Raw genomic sequence first — 15,123 nt, 5'->3', positions numbered from 1 at the left:
AGCAAGCCAACTTGTTCCAGAAACACAGAACTTTCAGTCAGCTTCTTGGCATCTCTTGCATGTGCATGGGCAGTCAAGGATCACCAGAAATCTGTTTTGAATTTTATATTATAAAAATGGATTCTGGATTATTTGCTGTTTTGAATTTTCCATGCCTTTGTCCTCTTTCCCTTGTCTAAGATTTTGCCTATGATCGTTACATGAATAAGGATTCATTGCCTAATATTAAAGTGTCCTACATCAGTTGGCTAAAATGATCCTCACCAGTGTTCCCTCTGGAAGAGCAAATGCAACTTAAATATGGAGGAAAAATGTGTTATATTCCTTTGACTTCAATTCTGTAATAGGTGGCCTGCCCTCATCCCATTTCCACCACCTGGGAACCTCCTATAATGATGCGGGACTATAACAATTGGCATTTAGTTGCAGTTAGTTGGACTAACAATTGCATTTGGTTCAAATACATTTTGACTGTAGAGGTTGGAGTATTCTGTCATCTCCCGTTTTGAGTACACATACGTGTGTACGTGTGTTCTTGTGAATGTATGTGTGTATATACCTATGTATCCAGGTTTGCACATGCAGCTATGCACTGCTACAGACCAGTGACCGCTTGTCGAGGTTTTTGAGAGGAAATACACCAGGATGCTGGGCACCTTGGCTTTTCTCCTTCAGAAATCAGGAATTTGGCAAAACAGTCAGAACCCTAGAGGAGATGCCCTGTTTGCTATACTCAGAGTCATCCATGTGGCCATTCAACAGGACCCTGCCAGTTTGGTCATCAGTGAACATCAAGGCTGATGAATTAAGACGTGGATACAATCTCTAAAGAGTATCTCTAACTTTGATATAGGAAAAGAGGGAGAGGGGGGAAAGAAATGCTTGGAGAAGGACTTTCTTATCATAGCTTTGGCTTTCCCATTAATCTTGCTTTCTGCCTATTATGCCCCTGTGCACTGTTATCTTTAAGAGTGTAAGCTTGAAGTCCTCCTGCAGGATGATTGAATTGTTCAAATTTCACTCTTTTACCTTCCTATGGAAAGTACTACGACAAATGTTCCTGCTGCAGACTAAGACAGAAACACTACTGAGTTTCTTAGGAAGTACATTAACCACACTTTTTATTTTCTGTATTCTGATGCTTTGACAATTGAGGTCATGCTGACCCCAGTAAACAATTTGCCTGCGAGGGTGCCTTTCAAAAGCAAACCAATTCAGAGCCTGAAGTCCCAATCACTTCCTTTATCAGGTTCTCAAACGATGCGCCGTCTGTCTACTCATCACCTCAGGGCCAGAGACCAGACAGCTAGGGAGAATGTCTGTGTCCCAAAGCCCATTGCAATTATTCAACCTAGTTGGTTTTAACCCTGTTTATTCTGCCTCTCTAGCTCCTTCCCATGGAAACCAGAATAAAGATTCTGTTCTATGTTTTCTTCCACTCCCGCTGCCTCCTAACTGACCTTGGTGCTTCTCCATGTGGCCCTCCACATCATGGAGATCTCATTATTACTTAAGGATGGTTGGGCCAACAGATGTCCCCCCTTTTGGGAACTATGAGTAACTATCATTTCAAATGACAGTGGTCCCTGATCTGTTGGCCCAACCATCCTTAAATAATAATGAGACCAATTAAAACAGGGAATGCATGCTATACTGAGTGGCAAATCACAAGGAACTATATCTTGAGGTATGGTTCTTCCATGAGACTTTCCCTGATCTCATCAACTTACAATGAACTTATTCTTTTATGCCCATCTAGTATCACTGTCTGTGATTCTCATTTAGAGACATATAGACACTTAGATATATGCTACTTCACAGTAACATATACCTGTCGTTTAAATTTCTTGTGTACGATATTGTTCCTCTATTCGAAATATAAATTTCCTTAGGACATAATTTCTCAGCTGTACAATTCTCACTATCTTCCAGTAATAATTAATGAACTCATGAATGAATGAACAAATGTAACTTACTAAATTTGACCCGAAGCTCAGAAAGATCTTACTTTTTCTTTTCTTTATCTTTAAAAACAATAAAAAAAGGTTTTAAAAAAGATTTTATTTATTTATTTGAGAGCAAGGGAAAGAAAGAGAGCAGGAGTAAGGGGGAGGAGGGAGGGAAGAGGGAGAAGCAGGCTCCCCATTGAGCAGAGAGCCCAATGCAGGACTTGATCCCAGAACCCTGGAATCATGACCTGAGCCAAAAGCAGATGTTTAACCAACCAACTGAGCCACCCAGGTGCCCCATTTTTTTTTCTTTTAAGTATACTCCATGCCCAGTTCAGAGCCTAGCTTGGGGCTTGAACTCACAACCCTGAGATTAAGACCTGAGCTGAGATCAGAGTTGGACACTTAACCGACTGAGCCACCTATGCACCCTGGAACCTTCTCTTTGCAGATCACTTTTTATGACTGGGGTAAGCCCCAAACTGCAAATCTGTCTTAGGTTTTTTCTTCAAGTAAATAAATGTATAAACCCAATAAATACTGAACTATTTCCATGTACTTATAATCAAATATGATTGTCTCGAGCATCCATAACTTGTTTGTTATCTGTAGGAGTGGGATAGCAGGATTGGGTGCTGCTTAAGAGAGCTGCTTTGGATTCAGACAGACCTAGTTAAATGCTAGCTCTATTACTTATAGTTATGTCTTTGACCTATTACTTATTAGTTATGACTTGACCTTTTAGATCTTCTGTTTCTTCACCTATAAAATAGGGATAATAATACCTCTGCTAGAGAGACTTTTATAGGGATTACATATGTAAATTTATTAGCATGGTACTAGTATATGCTGGATGCACAGTAAATAGTATGATTGTACATCTTGCTTTGGTCCCAACCAGATGTTGTTCTAACATCATTATTAACAGCATACCCTTTTCCCCCGAAAGTTTGAAGTTTCGACAATAAATTGTCTATTAATAAATGTCCTTTTAAACTTTTTATGCTACTAGCTACTTAAATATATGTGAAAGGAATATATATCTGTGAATGAATACACAATTCTCTTGGGACTGTGTTGCAGTCCTTTGCAATAGAGACCACCCCATCCATTTGTCTCTGTTGTTGAGAAGCAGAATATGGTATAGCAACTAAGAGCACAGACTTAGGAGCCAGACAGCCTGGGCTCAAATTCCAGGCATGTCACGTCCTACCTGTGTGAATTTATTATTTTTTTAAGGATTTTATGTATTTATTTTACACTTGATCTTAGCCAAAAGGCCAAGAAGCAGTTTTTATTTATTTATTTTAGAGAGACAGTGGGAGAGAGAGAGAGGGAGAGAGAGAACAAGCACAAGCAGGGGGAGTGACAGAGGGAGAGGGAGAAGCATGCTTCCCACTGAGCAGGGAGCCTGATGTAGAACTCGATCCCAGGACCCCGAGATCATGACCTGAGCTGAAGGCAGACGCTTAGCCAACTGAGTCACCCAGGCACCACTGTACCTGTGTTAATTTAGATAATCCATTTGGCTAGTATGTCTTTGTTTCCTCACCAGTAAAATGGGGACCATAAAAACAGTACTTTTATCATAGCATGTCATAAGGCTGAAAATTAGAACACGCATTTTAAAAAGCTTACAATAGTGTCTAGCACATAGCAAGCTCTCTGTAAATCTGAGTGTGTACTGTTGTTGTCTCCATTTCAGTGGCACCTAAACTGAAGTCAGCTTGATTCTGTTTCCCGTGAGCTACCACTGGTGTAGAAAGCCACCTCCATACTGCTTTCATTTCAGCCTATGAGTCTACGTAAGTGTCTTAGACGATGAAGTCCTAAAGGAGCTTTGCACAATAGCATGTTGGGCAAGATATAAATATAAATTCAAGATATAAATACGTCTTTTTAAAAGATTTTATTTATTTATTTATTTGACAGAAATCACAAATAGGCAGAGAGGCAGATGTGGGTGGGGGAGAAGCAGGCTCCCTGCTGAGCAGAGAGCCCAACGCGGGGCTCGATCCCAGGATCCTGGGATCATGACCTGAGCCGAAGGCAGAGGCTTAACCCACTGAGCCACCCAGGCACCCAAGATATAAACATGTTTTAACAATGTCATGGACTGAATTATATCCCCCCCCATTCATACTTTGAAACCCTGACCCCCAGTGTGACTGTATTTGCAGGTAGGGTGACTAAGATTAAATGAGGTCATAATATTAGGACCCTAGTATGATAGAATTCTTATCTTATAAGAAGAGGAAGAGACTCCAGAGATCTCTCTGTGCCCACCCACAGAGAAGAGGCCATACGAGGATGAAGTCAGAAAGTGGCTGTCAGGAAGACAGAAGTCTCTGACAGAAGTCTCTGTCAGGAAGAGAGTCCTCACCAGAAACCAACCCTGACAGCACCACACTGTCTTGGAGTTTCAGCCTCCAAAACTGAAAAAATAAAATTTCTGTTATTTAGGCCACTTAGTCTGTTATATTATGTTATGGCAGTCTGGGAAGATGAATATAGCTAATAAAGATTGTGGTCCAAATATTAAGTGTAGAAAGAAAAAAATCTGTGTATATTTTGGGAATTGGACTAAGACCAATAGAGGAACCCTCTATTTCTGGGAGAAGTAGTAGGTCAAGGGATAACAAATAAAAAATTGGTATCGTACTCATGGGAATCTACTCAAGGATGATACAGGAAAAATAGTGAGGACTCTGGTCAACCAGGCAGACATCCTGTTTTCAAGACACTGAAATCTAATCTCGAAAGCTCCCATACAGGCTAAACAGAAGCATATCAATAGGATACTCATCCTCTGGCCCTGCTCTAGTGATTGTCTTTGGAAGTCTTAGGAATGTCCTCTGGAGAGCACAGATGGGAGGTTTCATGAGTCAACAGAATCTACGCAGTAGAGAGTTAGAGAAAGAGAGAATGAGAGCAGAAGCCTGGTCGAGAGCCGGCCACCAACAAAATCAATTACTACGGATGGAAGTGTGACATGGATCCGTTTTGATGGAGAAGAGGCGCCATATAAAAAAGACTGGAAAATGAGGATGGAAAGGTTCAGTTTGCATTTGGCTACAAATTCTGGACTAATATATTTGGACATCAAGTGGTTCATTTGAGCAATGGGAAGTTCTCATTAAAGCACTGTTTTCAAGTAAATTGTAAATAATTATTAGGATGTTTGGGAGAAAGAAGGAATGAATTCCCGTGACTGCACACACTCACACAGAGGATGGTTTGCCACTTAGTGGGAAGTGGCAGATTGCAGGAAAGCAAATCACCTGGGGATCTTGTTAAAATGTAGAGCATCAGTCAGCAAGTCTGAGATGAGGTCTGCCGTTCTGCATTTTGAACAAACTGATGCCTATGATCCGGCTGGTCCCTAACCTCATTGTAAGTTGCAAGGAAATGGGTGACCTGTAAATATACTTGTAGTTCCTTGATTTTACTACCTATCATGCTGAGAAAACTGGCTGAAAATTTACATTCAGCATCAGCTTGAGTCATTCTGCTCATCCCTAGGGATGAAATTGTGTATTCTAAAATGCCAACTCAAACCTTGCAAAAAAGTGGCTGTACACACCTCTTTGCCTTGCAAAGACTGTACCACATACCGTGAGTTAACAGGACCAAGGAGAAAATAAGCACAAGGTTTCAAAAAGACTGGAGCTAGATGTGGACTTAATGATAAAAGAAACTTTGGAATCTCCAAATAGAAAGATATAAAGGGAAGAATTATGGAATTTAACGAGAGATTTGTTTTGTTTAAGGATATAGTTTGACTATGCAGAACCTAAAAGAAAAAGTCAAAATCATAGAAACAGAGTGGAACGTGGTTCCCAGGGTGGGGGAGATGGGGATAGGTTGGTAAAAGGTACCAACCTTCAGCTATGAGATGAAAAATGTCTGAGGATCTAATGAGAATATGTTGACTATAGTTGATAATACTGTATGTACAATTGAAATTTGCCTTGAGGATAGAACTTAAAGTTCTCACTGAAGGGGGGAAAATATGTATGTGAGGTGATGTATGTATTAACTCAGTAAGGGTATTGTTCCACAATGTACATGTGTATCCAGTCACCATGATGTACACTTTATTTTTTATTTTATTTTTTATATTTATGTATTTATTTGACACAAAGAGACATCACAAGTGAGCAGTGAGGCAGGCAGAGAGAGAGGGGGAAGCAGACTTCCTGCTGAGCAGAGAGTGGGATGCGGGGCTCGATCCCAGGACCCTGAGATCATGACCTGAGCTGAAGGCAGAGGCTTAACCCACTGAGCTACCCTGGCACCCTACACTTTATTTTTTAAAAAAATAATTATTTATTTGAGAGAGAGAGAGGGAGAGGCAGAGAGAAAAGCAGACTCTCCACTCAGCAGGGATTCCCAGTGTGGGGACTGATCCAAGGACCCATGAGATCATGACCTGAGCGGAAGGCAGCTGCTTAACCAGCTGAGCCACCCAGGTGCCTCTGATGTACACTTCAGATATGTTATAATTCTATTTGTCCAGTTATACCTCAAAGAAGCTGAAATTTTTAAAAAAAGAACATAGTTTAGCTTTCTCACTGAATATAAAACTCAATCTCATTATATCATCATATAATCCCCATGAAGCTGGGTGTAAACAAAATATTTTCTCAAATCATTTTTCCTAATAGCTCTTTTTAGACCTTGAAGGTATAGTGATACAGAAAATACTTCACCAGTAGCATGTTAAAATATTTAAGAATCACAAACTTTCATTTTTTAAGAAGTTTTCTACCTAATTTTTTAAAGAAGTTTTCTACCTAATTTTTTGACACAATCACTTTTATGAAGTTAGTTAAAAATTATTACTTTAATATTTGCTTAATCCACTCTTCAAAAGTACCTATGCATCATTTTATCTGTTGTAAAGGTATGAAGTAGATCTTACAGAGGAATTGAGATGAAGGCTAATGATGAACAGGATTATTTTTAACATAAAATATTACAAAAAGGTGATTATAAAATAGAACATGGTGAAGCTGAATTATTTCAAAATCAAAAGGATCTTGAATTTTAACAATAAGAGAAGTTCCTCTGATTTTTGTTTATATAAAGTACCTTAATTATAGAATAGTAGAAGTTGAAAATATTCTTTGAAGTCCTGTGTTTTATGACCTTCATTTTACAGAGGAGAAAGCCAAGACTCAGAGCATCACAGTGACTTGCTCATAACCACTCAGTATAAGAACAGCAGAATTAGGAGTGTGGTTCTGTCTTTGCAGCCAAAGAGCTGTTTTCTTGATACCATACTGCTGTCTTTGGATGATCAGTAACATCCCCATTACTAAGATTAAATATTGTCCCTCCATATGCCCTATTATTTTGGGAGAGACATGAATGATACCTGTGTGTATTCTGAGAAGATTTTATGGAGGAAGAAGGCCTTTAGTTTGTCCATAAAAAACTGAGGAGCAAATGAACAAGCAGAAGAATGAAGTAGGGCTCTCAGGACCCCAAAATGGCAATGCTAGCTAAGGCATGAAGAGCAGAAGTAGCAGGAGATAATCCTGGGACCTGAGGTCAGTGAGCACCTGCAAGGACTAGGCAGCAAAACTGGGTGAGAAGGTGGGGTCAGCAATAAAAATTCTAGAAAAGCCGGGAAAGTAGTCGAACTCAATGTCATAATGCAGAGTCAGAACCAAAGATGTATGGGGAACCAGTGGTATACTAGGAACTAGCTGAACCAGCTGTCAGATCTTCTCATCCCAATGTGGAGTTGAGTAACATCACATCAGCAACTTAAAAATGACCTGGTGGGAATATTTACACCATGGAAATCAGCAAAACCTACCAACCAGGAATTTTTTTCTTTTTGTTTCTGGAGAGCCATTGCACCACCATATGTAGACAACATGAAAATCTATGCTCCAGTAGCTGGCTGGACAAGACCGTGCAGGAGGAAGAATAAATTGAGAGGAGGACTGGGGAGATGGGAGTCCCCACCATGGAGTCTGTTGAGAAGGCATGTTCTCTCCCATCCAGTTTTCATAGAAAATATTGAGTATATGTCCATGTCCTTTAATTTGTAGAACCCAGAGATCCTAACTTCCAGATCATTCGGTCTAGTGCTATACATAGCATTTGGAATTTTGGCTCAATTCCAAAGTGCTTCAGGTCGAAAGAGAATGAGGATCCCCATCAGGGGAAAAAGAAAAAAAAAACAAGCTAAGAGAAAGAGAGTCTAAACGCTGAAAATAATCTTGTATTACATTAAACTCTTATTCCCATCTGCCACCTGCAAGGCAAGATAAGATTTCCATCAAAAATTAGTGTTATATTGACTTCAATCAGGTGGAAGGCTCCCAGCAAACTTCACATCATGATTTTCATTATTACCATCAACACATCACCATCACCAGAAATAAGAGGACTATCTTTTATTGAACAGTTACCCTAAGCCAAGCCCTATACTGGTCCTTCAATAATTATTTAGTGTCTGGATATTCCTATGTGCCTGGCTTGTGCTAGATTAGTGGTTCTCAGTTTTCTTGGTCCCAGGATCCCTTTACACTCTCTCTCTTTTTTTTTTTTTTGTAAGATTTTATTTATTTATTTGACAGAGAGAGAGAGAGATCACAAGCAGGCAGAGAGAGGGGGGGAAGTAGGCTCCCTGCTGAGCAGAGAGCCCGATGTGGGGCTTGATCCCAGAACTGTGAGATCCTGACCTGAGCCGAAGGCAGAGGCTTACCCCACTGAGCCACCCAGGTGTCCCCCTTTTACACTCTTAAGAATTAAGGCCTCAGAGTGCCTCGATTATGTAAGTTATGGCCATTGCTATTTACTGTATTCAAAATTAAAATTGGGATGTTTTAAAATTGTATTAATTCATTTAATTATAATAATAAAAGCCCATTACATGTTAACATAAATACCATATTTTGTATGTAAAAGAACTTATGTTTTCCAAAAGAAAAAAAAATTCTGAGAAGAGTGGCATTTGCCTTATAATTTTGCAAATCTCTTTAATATCTGGTTTAATAGAAGGCAGCTAGATTTTCTCATATCTGTGTCTGCATTCTATCGTTGCGGTATCTCTCACATGTAGTTTCTGAAACTTCATTTTATAGTCATTAGAATGGGAGTGCAAAAGGCAAATAATATCCTAATGTTCTTACTAAAAGCAGTTTAGACCCCATGGCTCCCCTTCTAGAGTTTAGGAACCCCCAAGAGTCCCCAGAACACAGTTTAAAAAACTGCTGTATAACCTTATAGGCCTTACATTGTTAGGCTAAGTCTCTCATATGCCATATTTAAGCCCACAACCCTATAAAAGAGCTACTTTTATTGCCTCCATTTCCAACATGGGGAAACTGATCAACAGAGAAATACGTATTATGAAGGTATACTGGCAGAATTAAAAGTGGCAGAGTTGGTATTCAGTCTGATGTGTCTGATTCCTGAGATGATGCTCGCATCCACTATACCACTTGCTTCCTAATGCACCACACAAAAAGCAAAGTTCATTACCTACTTTCTAAAAGTCCCGCAAAGGTCACCTGAGTGGGTCAGTTGGTTAAACATCTGCATTCTGCTCAGGTCATGATCCCAGGGTCTTGGAATAAAATGCCACCTCAGGTTCCTTGCTAAGTGGGGAGTCTACTTCTTCCTCTCCTTCTACCCCTCTCTCAAATGAATAAATCAAATCTTAAAGAAAAACGTTCCACCAAGATAGGGAAGTTTGATCATCTTCTGAAGAGCTCCTTTACAAAAGAGCTTCTAATCCAGTAGCTGCGATTGTTGTTTTGTTGTAACCGAAAGTAGTATCTCTAGGCAGGCTTTTTTTTTTTTTTGAAGGATGGCAAGTAGCTGGAATGGCTGATATCCTTTGAGAATTTGGAAGTTAAGGAGAAGACCGAGTAGGGAGACCTGACCAGGAAACTGCTATCTTTGAAACAAGCCCAGCTGTATTGAGATTAAACGCAGAAAAGGTTGTTTTGTTGTTTCCAGTCAGTCAGAATAGTGAGCTGTCCTGGCATGCAACAGGACAAAATTCCTTCCTGGCTGTAGTGGTTTGGTGGCACAAAGTAATGGCTTTTCTTTACCCTGACAATAGACCTGCGTGCTATCTATGACCGTACTACAGGGAACATGGGTCACAGATGTTATTATTGTCAGGTGACCCAGGGAGGGAACAGACAGTAACTGTGACATCATCATAATCTATTAACGGAATTTCTCAGGAGTTTTATGAATAAAGTTCTCTTTACCTATAATCTCTACTTTCTATGACCTCAGTACCACAAGATACCGAGCGTCTTAGGCATAGCTACCACAGAATTCTTTTAAGAATTAGAGCATCTGGAAAGAAAGTTCAGAGATTACCTGGCTTCTCTCCAGCATTCTCATACTCCAATAGAAAGCACATGAGCTCTGAGGTCATAGAGATGAAGGTTTAATTGCAGAATATGCCAGTGATGAATTGTATGGTCTTGGACTGAGCTCCTGAGCTCCAGCTTTTCCGTCTGCAGATCAGGGAAGACAAAATCATCCTTGTGGGAACACTGGGAGGCTTAAATGAGACACTAAGGAAAGTACACAGTCCAGTTCCTCCCATCAAAGGCAGATGTTAAAAAGACATTACTTCCCTTTTTATTTCTAAGTACAATGACCATGTAATTTATCATCCCAAATGAAACATTTCTGAGAATGGGGGAGGCTCGGTTAATAATTATATCTGAACAACTGATGCAAGCTGGGACATCCTGGGTGGTTCAGGTATATGATCCCCCTCTCTTCATGTAGACAGTACAAGAAGGCAGGTGGGTATTGGTCCTGACATAATTTTGTAATGTCAGAGTAGTGCTTTTTTTCTCTTTCATTAAAAACAATTAATAGCTATTTTTTAAAGAACAGTTGTAGATTTATGGAAAATTAAAGAGATAGTATATAGAGTTAGTTCCCATATACCACCACTTCTGTATACAGTTTCCCCTATTCACATTTTGCCTCTGTGTGGTACACTTGTTATGAATGCTGAACCCATGGTGATGCCTTATTGTTCACTAAAGTACATGGTTTAGATGAAAGTTCACTTTGTGTAGAATAGGTCTATGGGTTTTGACAAATGTATTGTGTCATATGTCTCTCTACTATTTTAGAATCAGACAGAATGGTTTCAACTTCTAAAATTCCCCTGTGCTTTATAATTTATCCCACTCTGCCCCCAAACCTCTGGCAACTGTGGATCTTCCTATGTCATATAATTGGAATCACACAACATGTAATCTTTCACACTGGATTTTTTGACTTAGCTATAGGCATTTAAAATTTGTCCATGACTTTTCATGGCTTGATAGGTCATATCTTCTTATTGCTGAATTATATTCTACTTTGCTTATGTACCACAAGCTTGTTTATCCATTTACCCATTAAAGAAATCTCAGTTGCTTCCAGTCTGGGATATTATGAATAATACTGCTATAAACATTCATATGCAGGTTTTCAAGTAGATACAAGTTTTTAACTTGGGAAAATACCTACAAGCATGCTTTCTGGATCATATAATAAGACCATGTGTAAGCTTTGTAAGAAACTGTCAAGGGGCACCTGGGTGGCTCAGCTGGTTGAGCGTCTGACTCTTGGTTTTGGCTCAGGTCATGGTCTCATGGGTCATGAGATTGAGCCTCGCACCAGGCTCTGCATTCAGTGGAGGTCTGCTTGAAGATTCTCACCCTCTGTTCCTCCTCCTCATGCCCACTCACATGCACACTCTCTCTCTGGAAAAATTAAGTAAAAATTAAAAAAAAAAAAAAGAAACTGTCAAACTGTCTTCCAGTGTAGTTGTACCCTTTTGGCTTCCTATCAGCAATGAATAAGTCTCTGTTGCTCACCATCCTTGCCAGTATTCAATATGTGCAGTTCTTTCATTCTTTTTGTTTCTCTCAGATCATCACTAATTCATGTAGTCCTTCATAAACAACTAGCAAGGCCTTAATTATAAAAATCATTTTGTGCTTAAGTTGAAGTAGTTAAATCCTCTTCCCTAACTTTGGTCCCCTAAAATGTGTCAATCATGATTAATAGCCAGTTTTAAACATCAACAATAAGGAAGGTCATGATTAATTTTGCTCAGATAAAGAACTGCATAAAAATTTAGTGTTTTCTTTTTTTTTTTAAAAGATTTTATTTATTTATTTGACAGATAGAGATCACAAGTAGGCAGAGAGGCAGGCAGAGAGAGAGAGAGGGAAGCAGGCTCCCCGCTGAGCAGAGAGCCCGATGCGGGACTCGATCCCACGACCCTGAGATAATGACCTGAGCTGAAGGCAACAGCTTAATCCACTGAGCCACCCAGGCACCCCAAAATTTAGTGTTTTCTATGAAACTTTTGTTTTAAAACAAGTTATTTCTTTTAAACTGGAGAGGAATGGAATCCAAAACTATTAATATTTGAATTTTCATGTATTTTATTAAATTTGCAAAATTAATCACTCGGGAAATGAGAGACAAGAGGAAAGAGGCAAGGTAAAGGTTTTGCTACTTATCAAAAACCTTGGTATTTTTTTATTTACTTGTTTACTGTCTTGCCTGTTTTGCTCTTGCCAGAGTAGCATTAGTGGATTGTTTTTCATAAAAAAATCTTTGATTAGAAAGTGCATCTAGAGCTCCCCAAATCTAACACCTGTGTTCGTGCTTAATATGATCTGAGTAGATAGTAGAATGAAATGAAATTGGAGCATGAAACAAAATGTTTGAAACCGAACACATCATCTCCGACCTCATGAACCTATCAGAGTTTCCTGCTGTCATCTCTCCATTCTGTTTTTGAAACCTCATTACTAATGTCACCCACATTTGAAACCGTGCTGTCATCTTTGACTCTCTTCTCTCTCCCTTACCACTTGTTATAAGCTGTTGTAAGCTGGCTTTATACAGCACTGTTGTTTTGTTTTGATTAGACCATTGTATGGTTGAAGCAAATGAGAAAAAGACATCTGGAATGTCTTGCCAAATGTAACTTTGGATGACATTGCTAGACTGGAACATACAAAACTGAATCTTTTTTTTTTTTTTTTAATAGTAGTGGGCTCTTATATAACCTGTTCTCTTTATGATTTCAAGAAAGTCTAAAGAAGGCAACCCAATATGCTTCACAATTCTTGCCCAGCTGCCATGGGAAAGAAGAAAATGATCTCTAACAGTCAACTATTATAATACACATTACCTGCAAGAAGAAACGGATTTTCTACTAACAGTTGTCTCTTAACACTTTGGCATTCATTCATCAGATTCATCAGTGAAAACCTTGGAAGATAGGACAAAACTTACTTCCTAGCCTCCCATTTGGACTTCCTCCAAATAATCTTTGACAATAACACCGATGGCATAGTATCTTTCTAACTGCTGAGCCAATCAAATTACTCCCCCATATAAAATCCTTCAATGGCTCTCATTACATGCAAGATGAAGTCTGAAAAGATTTTGGTGATTTGCCTCTGACTCATTTTTTTGCAGCCTCTCATCCTTGGCTACTCCTTCAAGAGCAGTGTTGTCATTCTCCTATAAGTCTGATCTCTCCTGCACATGCTGTAAAGTTCACTTGATAATCTCCTTACTTATCTTTAGGACTTGAATTAGGCAGCATGTCCTTTCTAAAGTTTAACGTCAATCACCGAGGCAGAGTTTATTTATTCACTCAAAAAGAATTCACTGAGTGCCTATGCTGTGCCCGTTGCCACTCCAGGGGTTAGGGATGCTGCTGTGATCAAGGTAGATAAAATTCTTATTCTCTGGAATATAGTATAGTATAGAGGAAATGGGGGGAAGGGGATTTTCACTTAATAAAGAAATATATAATAATAAATCATAGGTAAATAAACAAGCAAGGACTTTTGTATAGTGCGCTAAAAAACAGTGAGAAAGGAAAAAGCCACATAGCAGACAGGGACTGTTAGAAGCTGAAGTATGGTGGGCAGCCTAATCCTTGGCTATATGAGTAGGTGGTCTTACATGGCAACAAGGAATTTACAGATGTGGTTAAGGTGAAGGACATTGGGGAGAGCATGGTGGATTATTCAGGTGGTTGCAATCAAAGCCCAAGCTCTTTTTATTTTTTAATAATTTTTAAAAATTTTTAAATAATGAATACTGTTTTTCTGAAAATAAATAAATTGGAAAAAAAAAAAAAAGAGCCAGTTGGGGGGTGCCTGGGGGGCTCAGTGGGTTAAAGTCTTTGCCTTCGGCTCAGGTCATGATCCCAGAGTCCTAGGATCCAGCCCCGCATCTGGCTCTCTGCTCCGCGGGGAGCCTGCTTCCCTTCCTCTCTCTCTCTGCCTGCCTCCCTGCCTATTTGTGATCTCTGTCTATCAAATAAATAAACAAAATCTTTAAAAAAAAATTTTTTAAATAAACGTATAATGTATTATTAGGCCCAGGGGTACAAGTCTGTGAATCGCCAGGTTTACACATTTCACAGCACTCACCATACCATATAACCTTCCCCAATGTCCATAATCCCACCACCCTCTCCTGACCCCCCTCCCTCTGTCCCCCTCAGTTTGTTTTTTGAGATTAAGAGTCTCTTATGGTTTGTCTCCCTCCCTATCCCATCTTGTTTCATTTATTCTTTTCCTACCCCCCAAACCCCCCACGTGCATCTCCACTTCCTCATATTAGGGAGATCATATGATAGCTGTCTTTCTCTGATTGACTTATTTTGCTCAGCATAATACCCTCTGGTTCCATCCACGTCATCGCAAATGGCAAGATTTCATTTCTTTTGATGGCTGCATAGTATTCCATTGTATATATATATACACCACATCTTCTTTATCCATTCATCTGTTGGTGGACATCTAGGTTCTTTCCATAGTTTGGCTATTGTAGACATTGTTGCTATAAACATTCGGGTGCACATGCCCCTTTGGATCACTACATTTGTATCTTTAGGGTGAATACCCGGTAGTGCAATTGCTGGGTCATAGGGTAGCTCTATTTTCAACTTTTTGAGGAATCTCCACGCTGTTTTCCAGAGTGGTTGCACCAGCTTGCATTCCCACCAAGAGTGTAGGAGGGTTCCCCTTTCTCCGCATCCTCGCCAGCATCTGTCATTTCCTGACTTGTTAATTTTAGCCTTTCTGACTGGTGTGAAGTGGTATCTCATTGTGGCTTTGATTTGTATTTCCCTGATGCCGAGTGA

The sequence above is a fragment of the Neovison vison genome, chromosome 6, assembly GCF_020171115.1.
Source record: "Neovison vison isolate M4711 chromosome 6, ASM_NN_V1, whole genome shotgun sequence".
NCBI lineage: Eukaryota > Metazoa > Chordata > Mammalia > Carnivora > Mustelidae > Neogale > Neogale vison.
The sequence above is the reverse complement of the archived record's forward strand: the minus strand, read 5'-3'. Positions refer to the sequence as shown.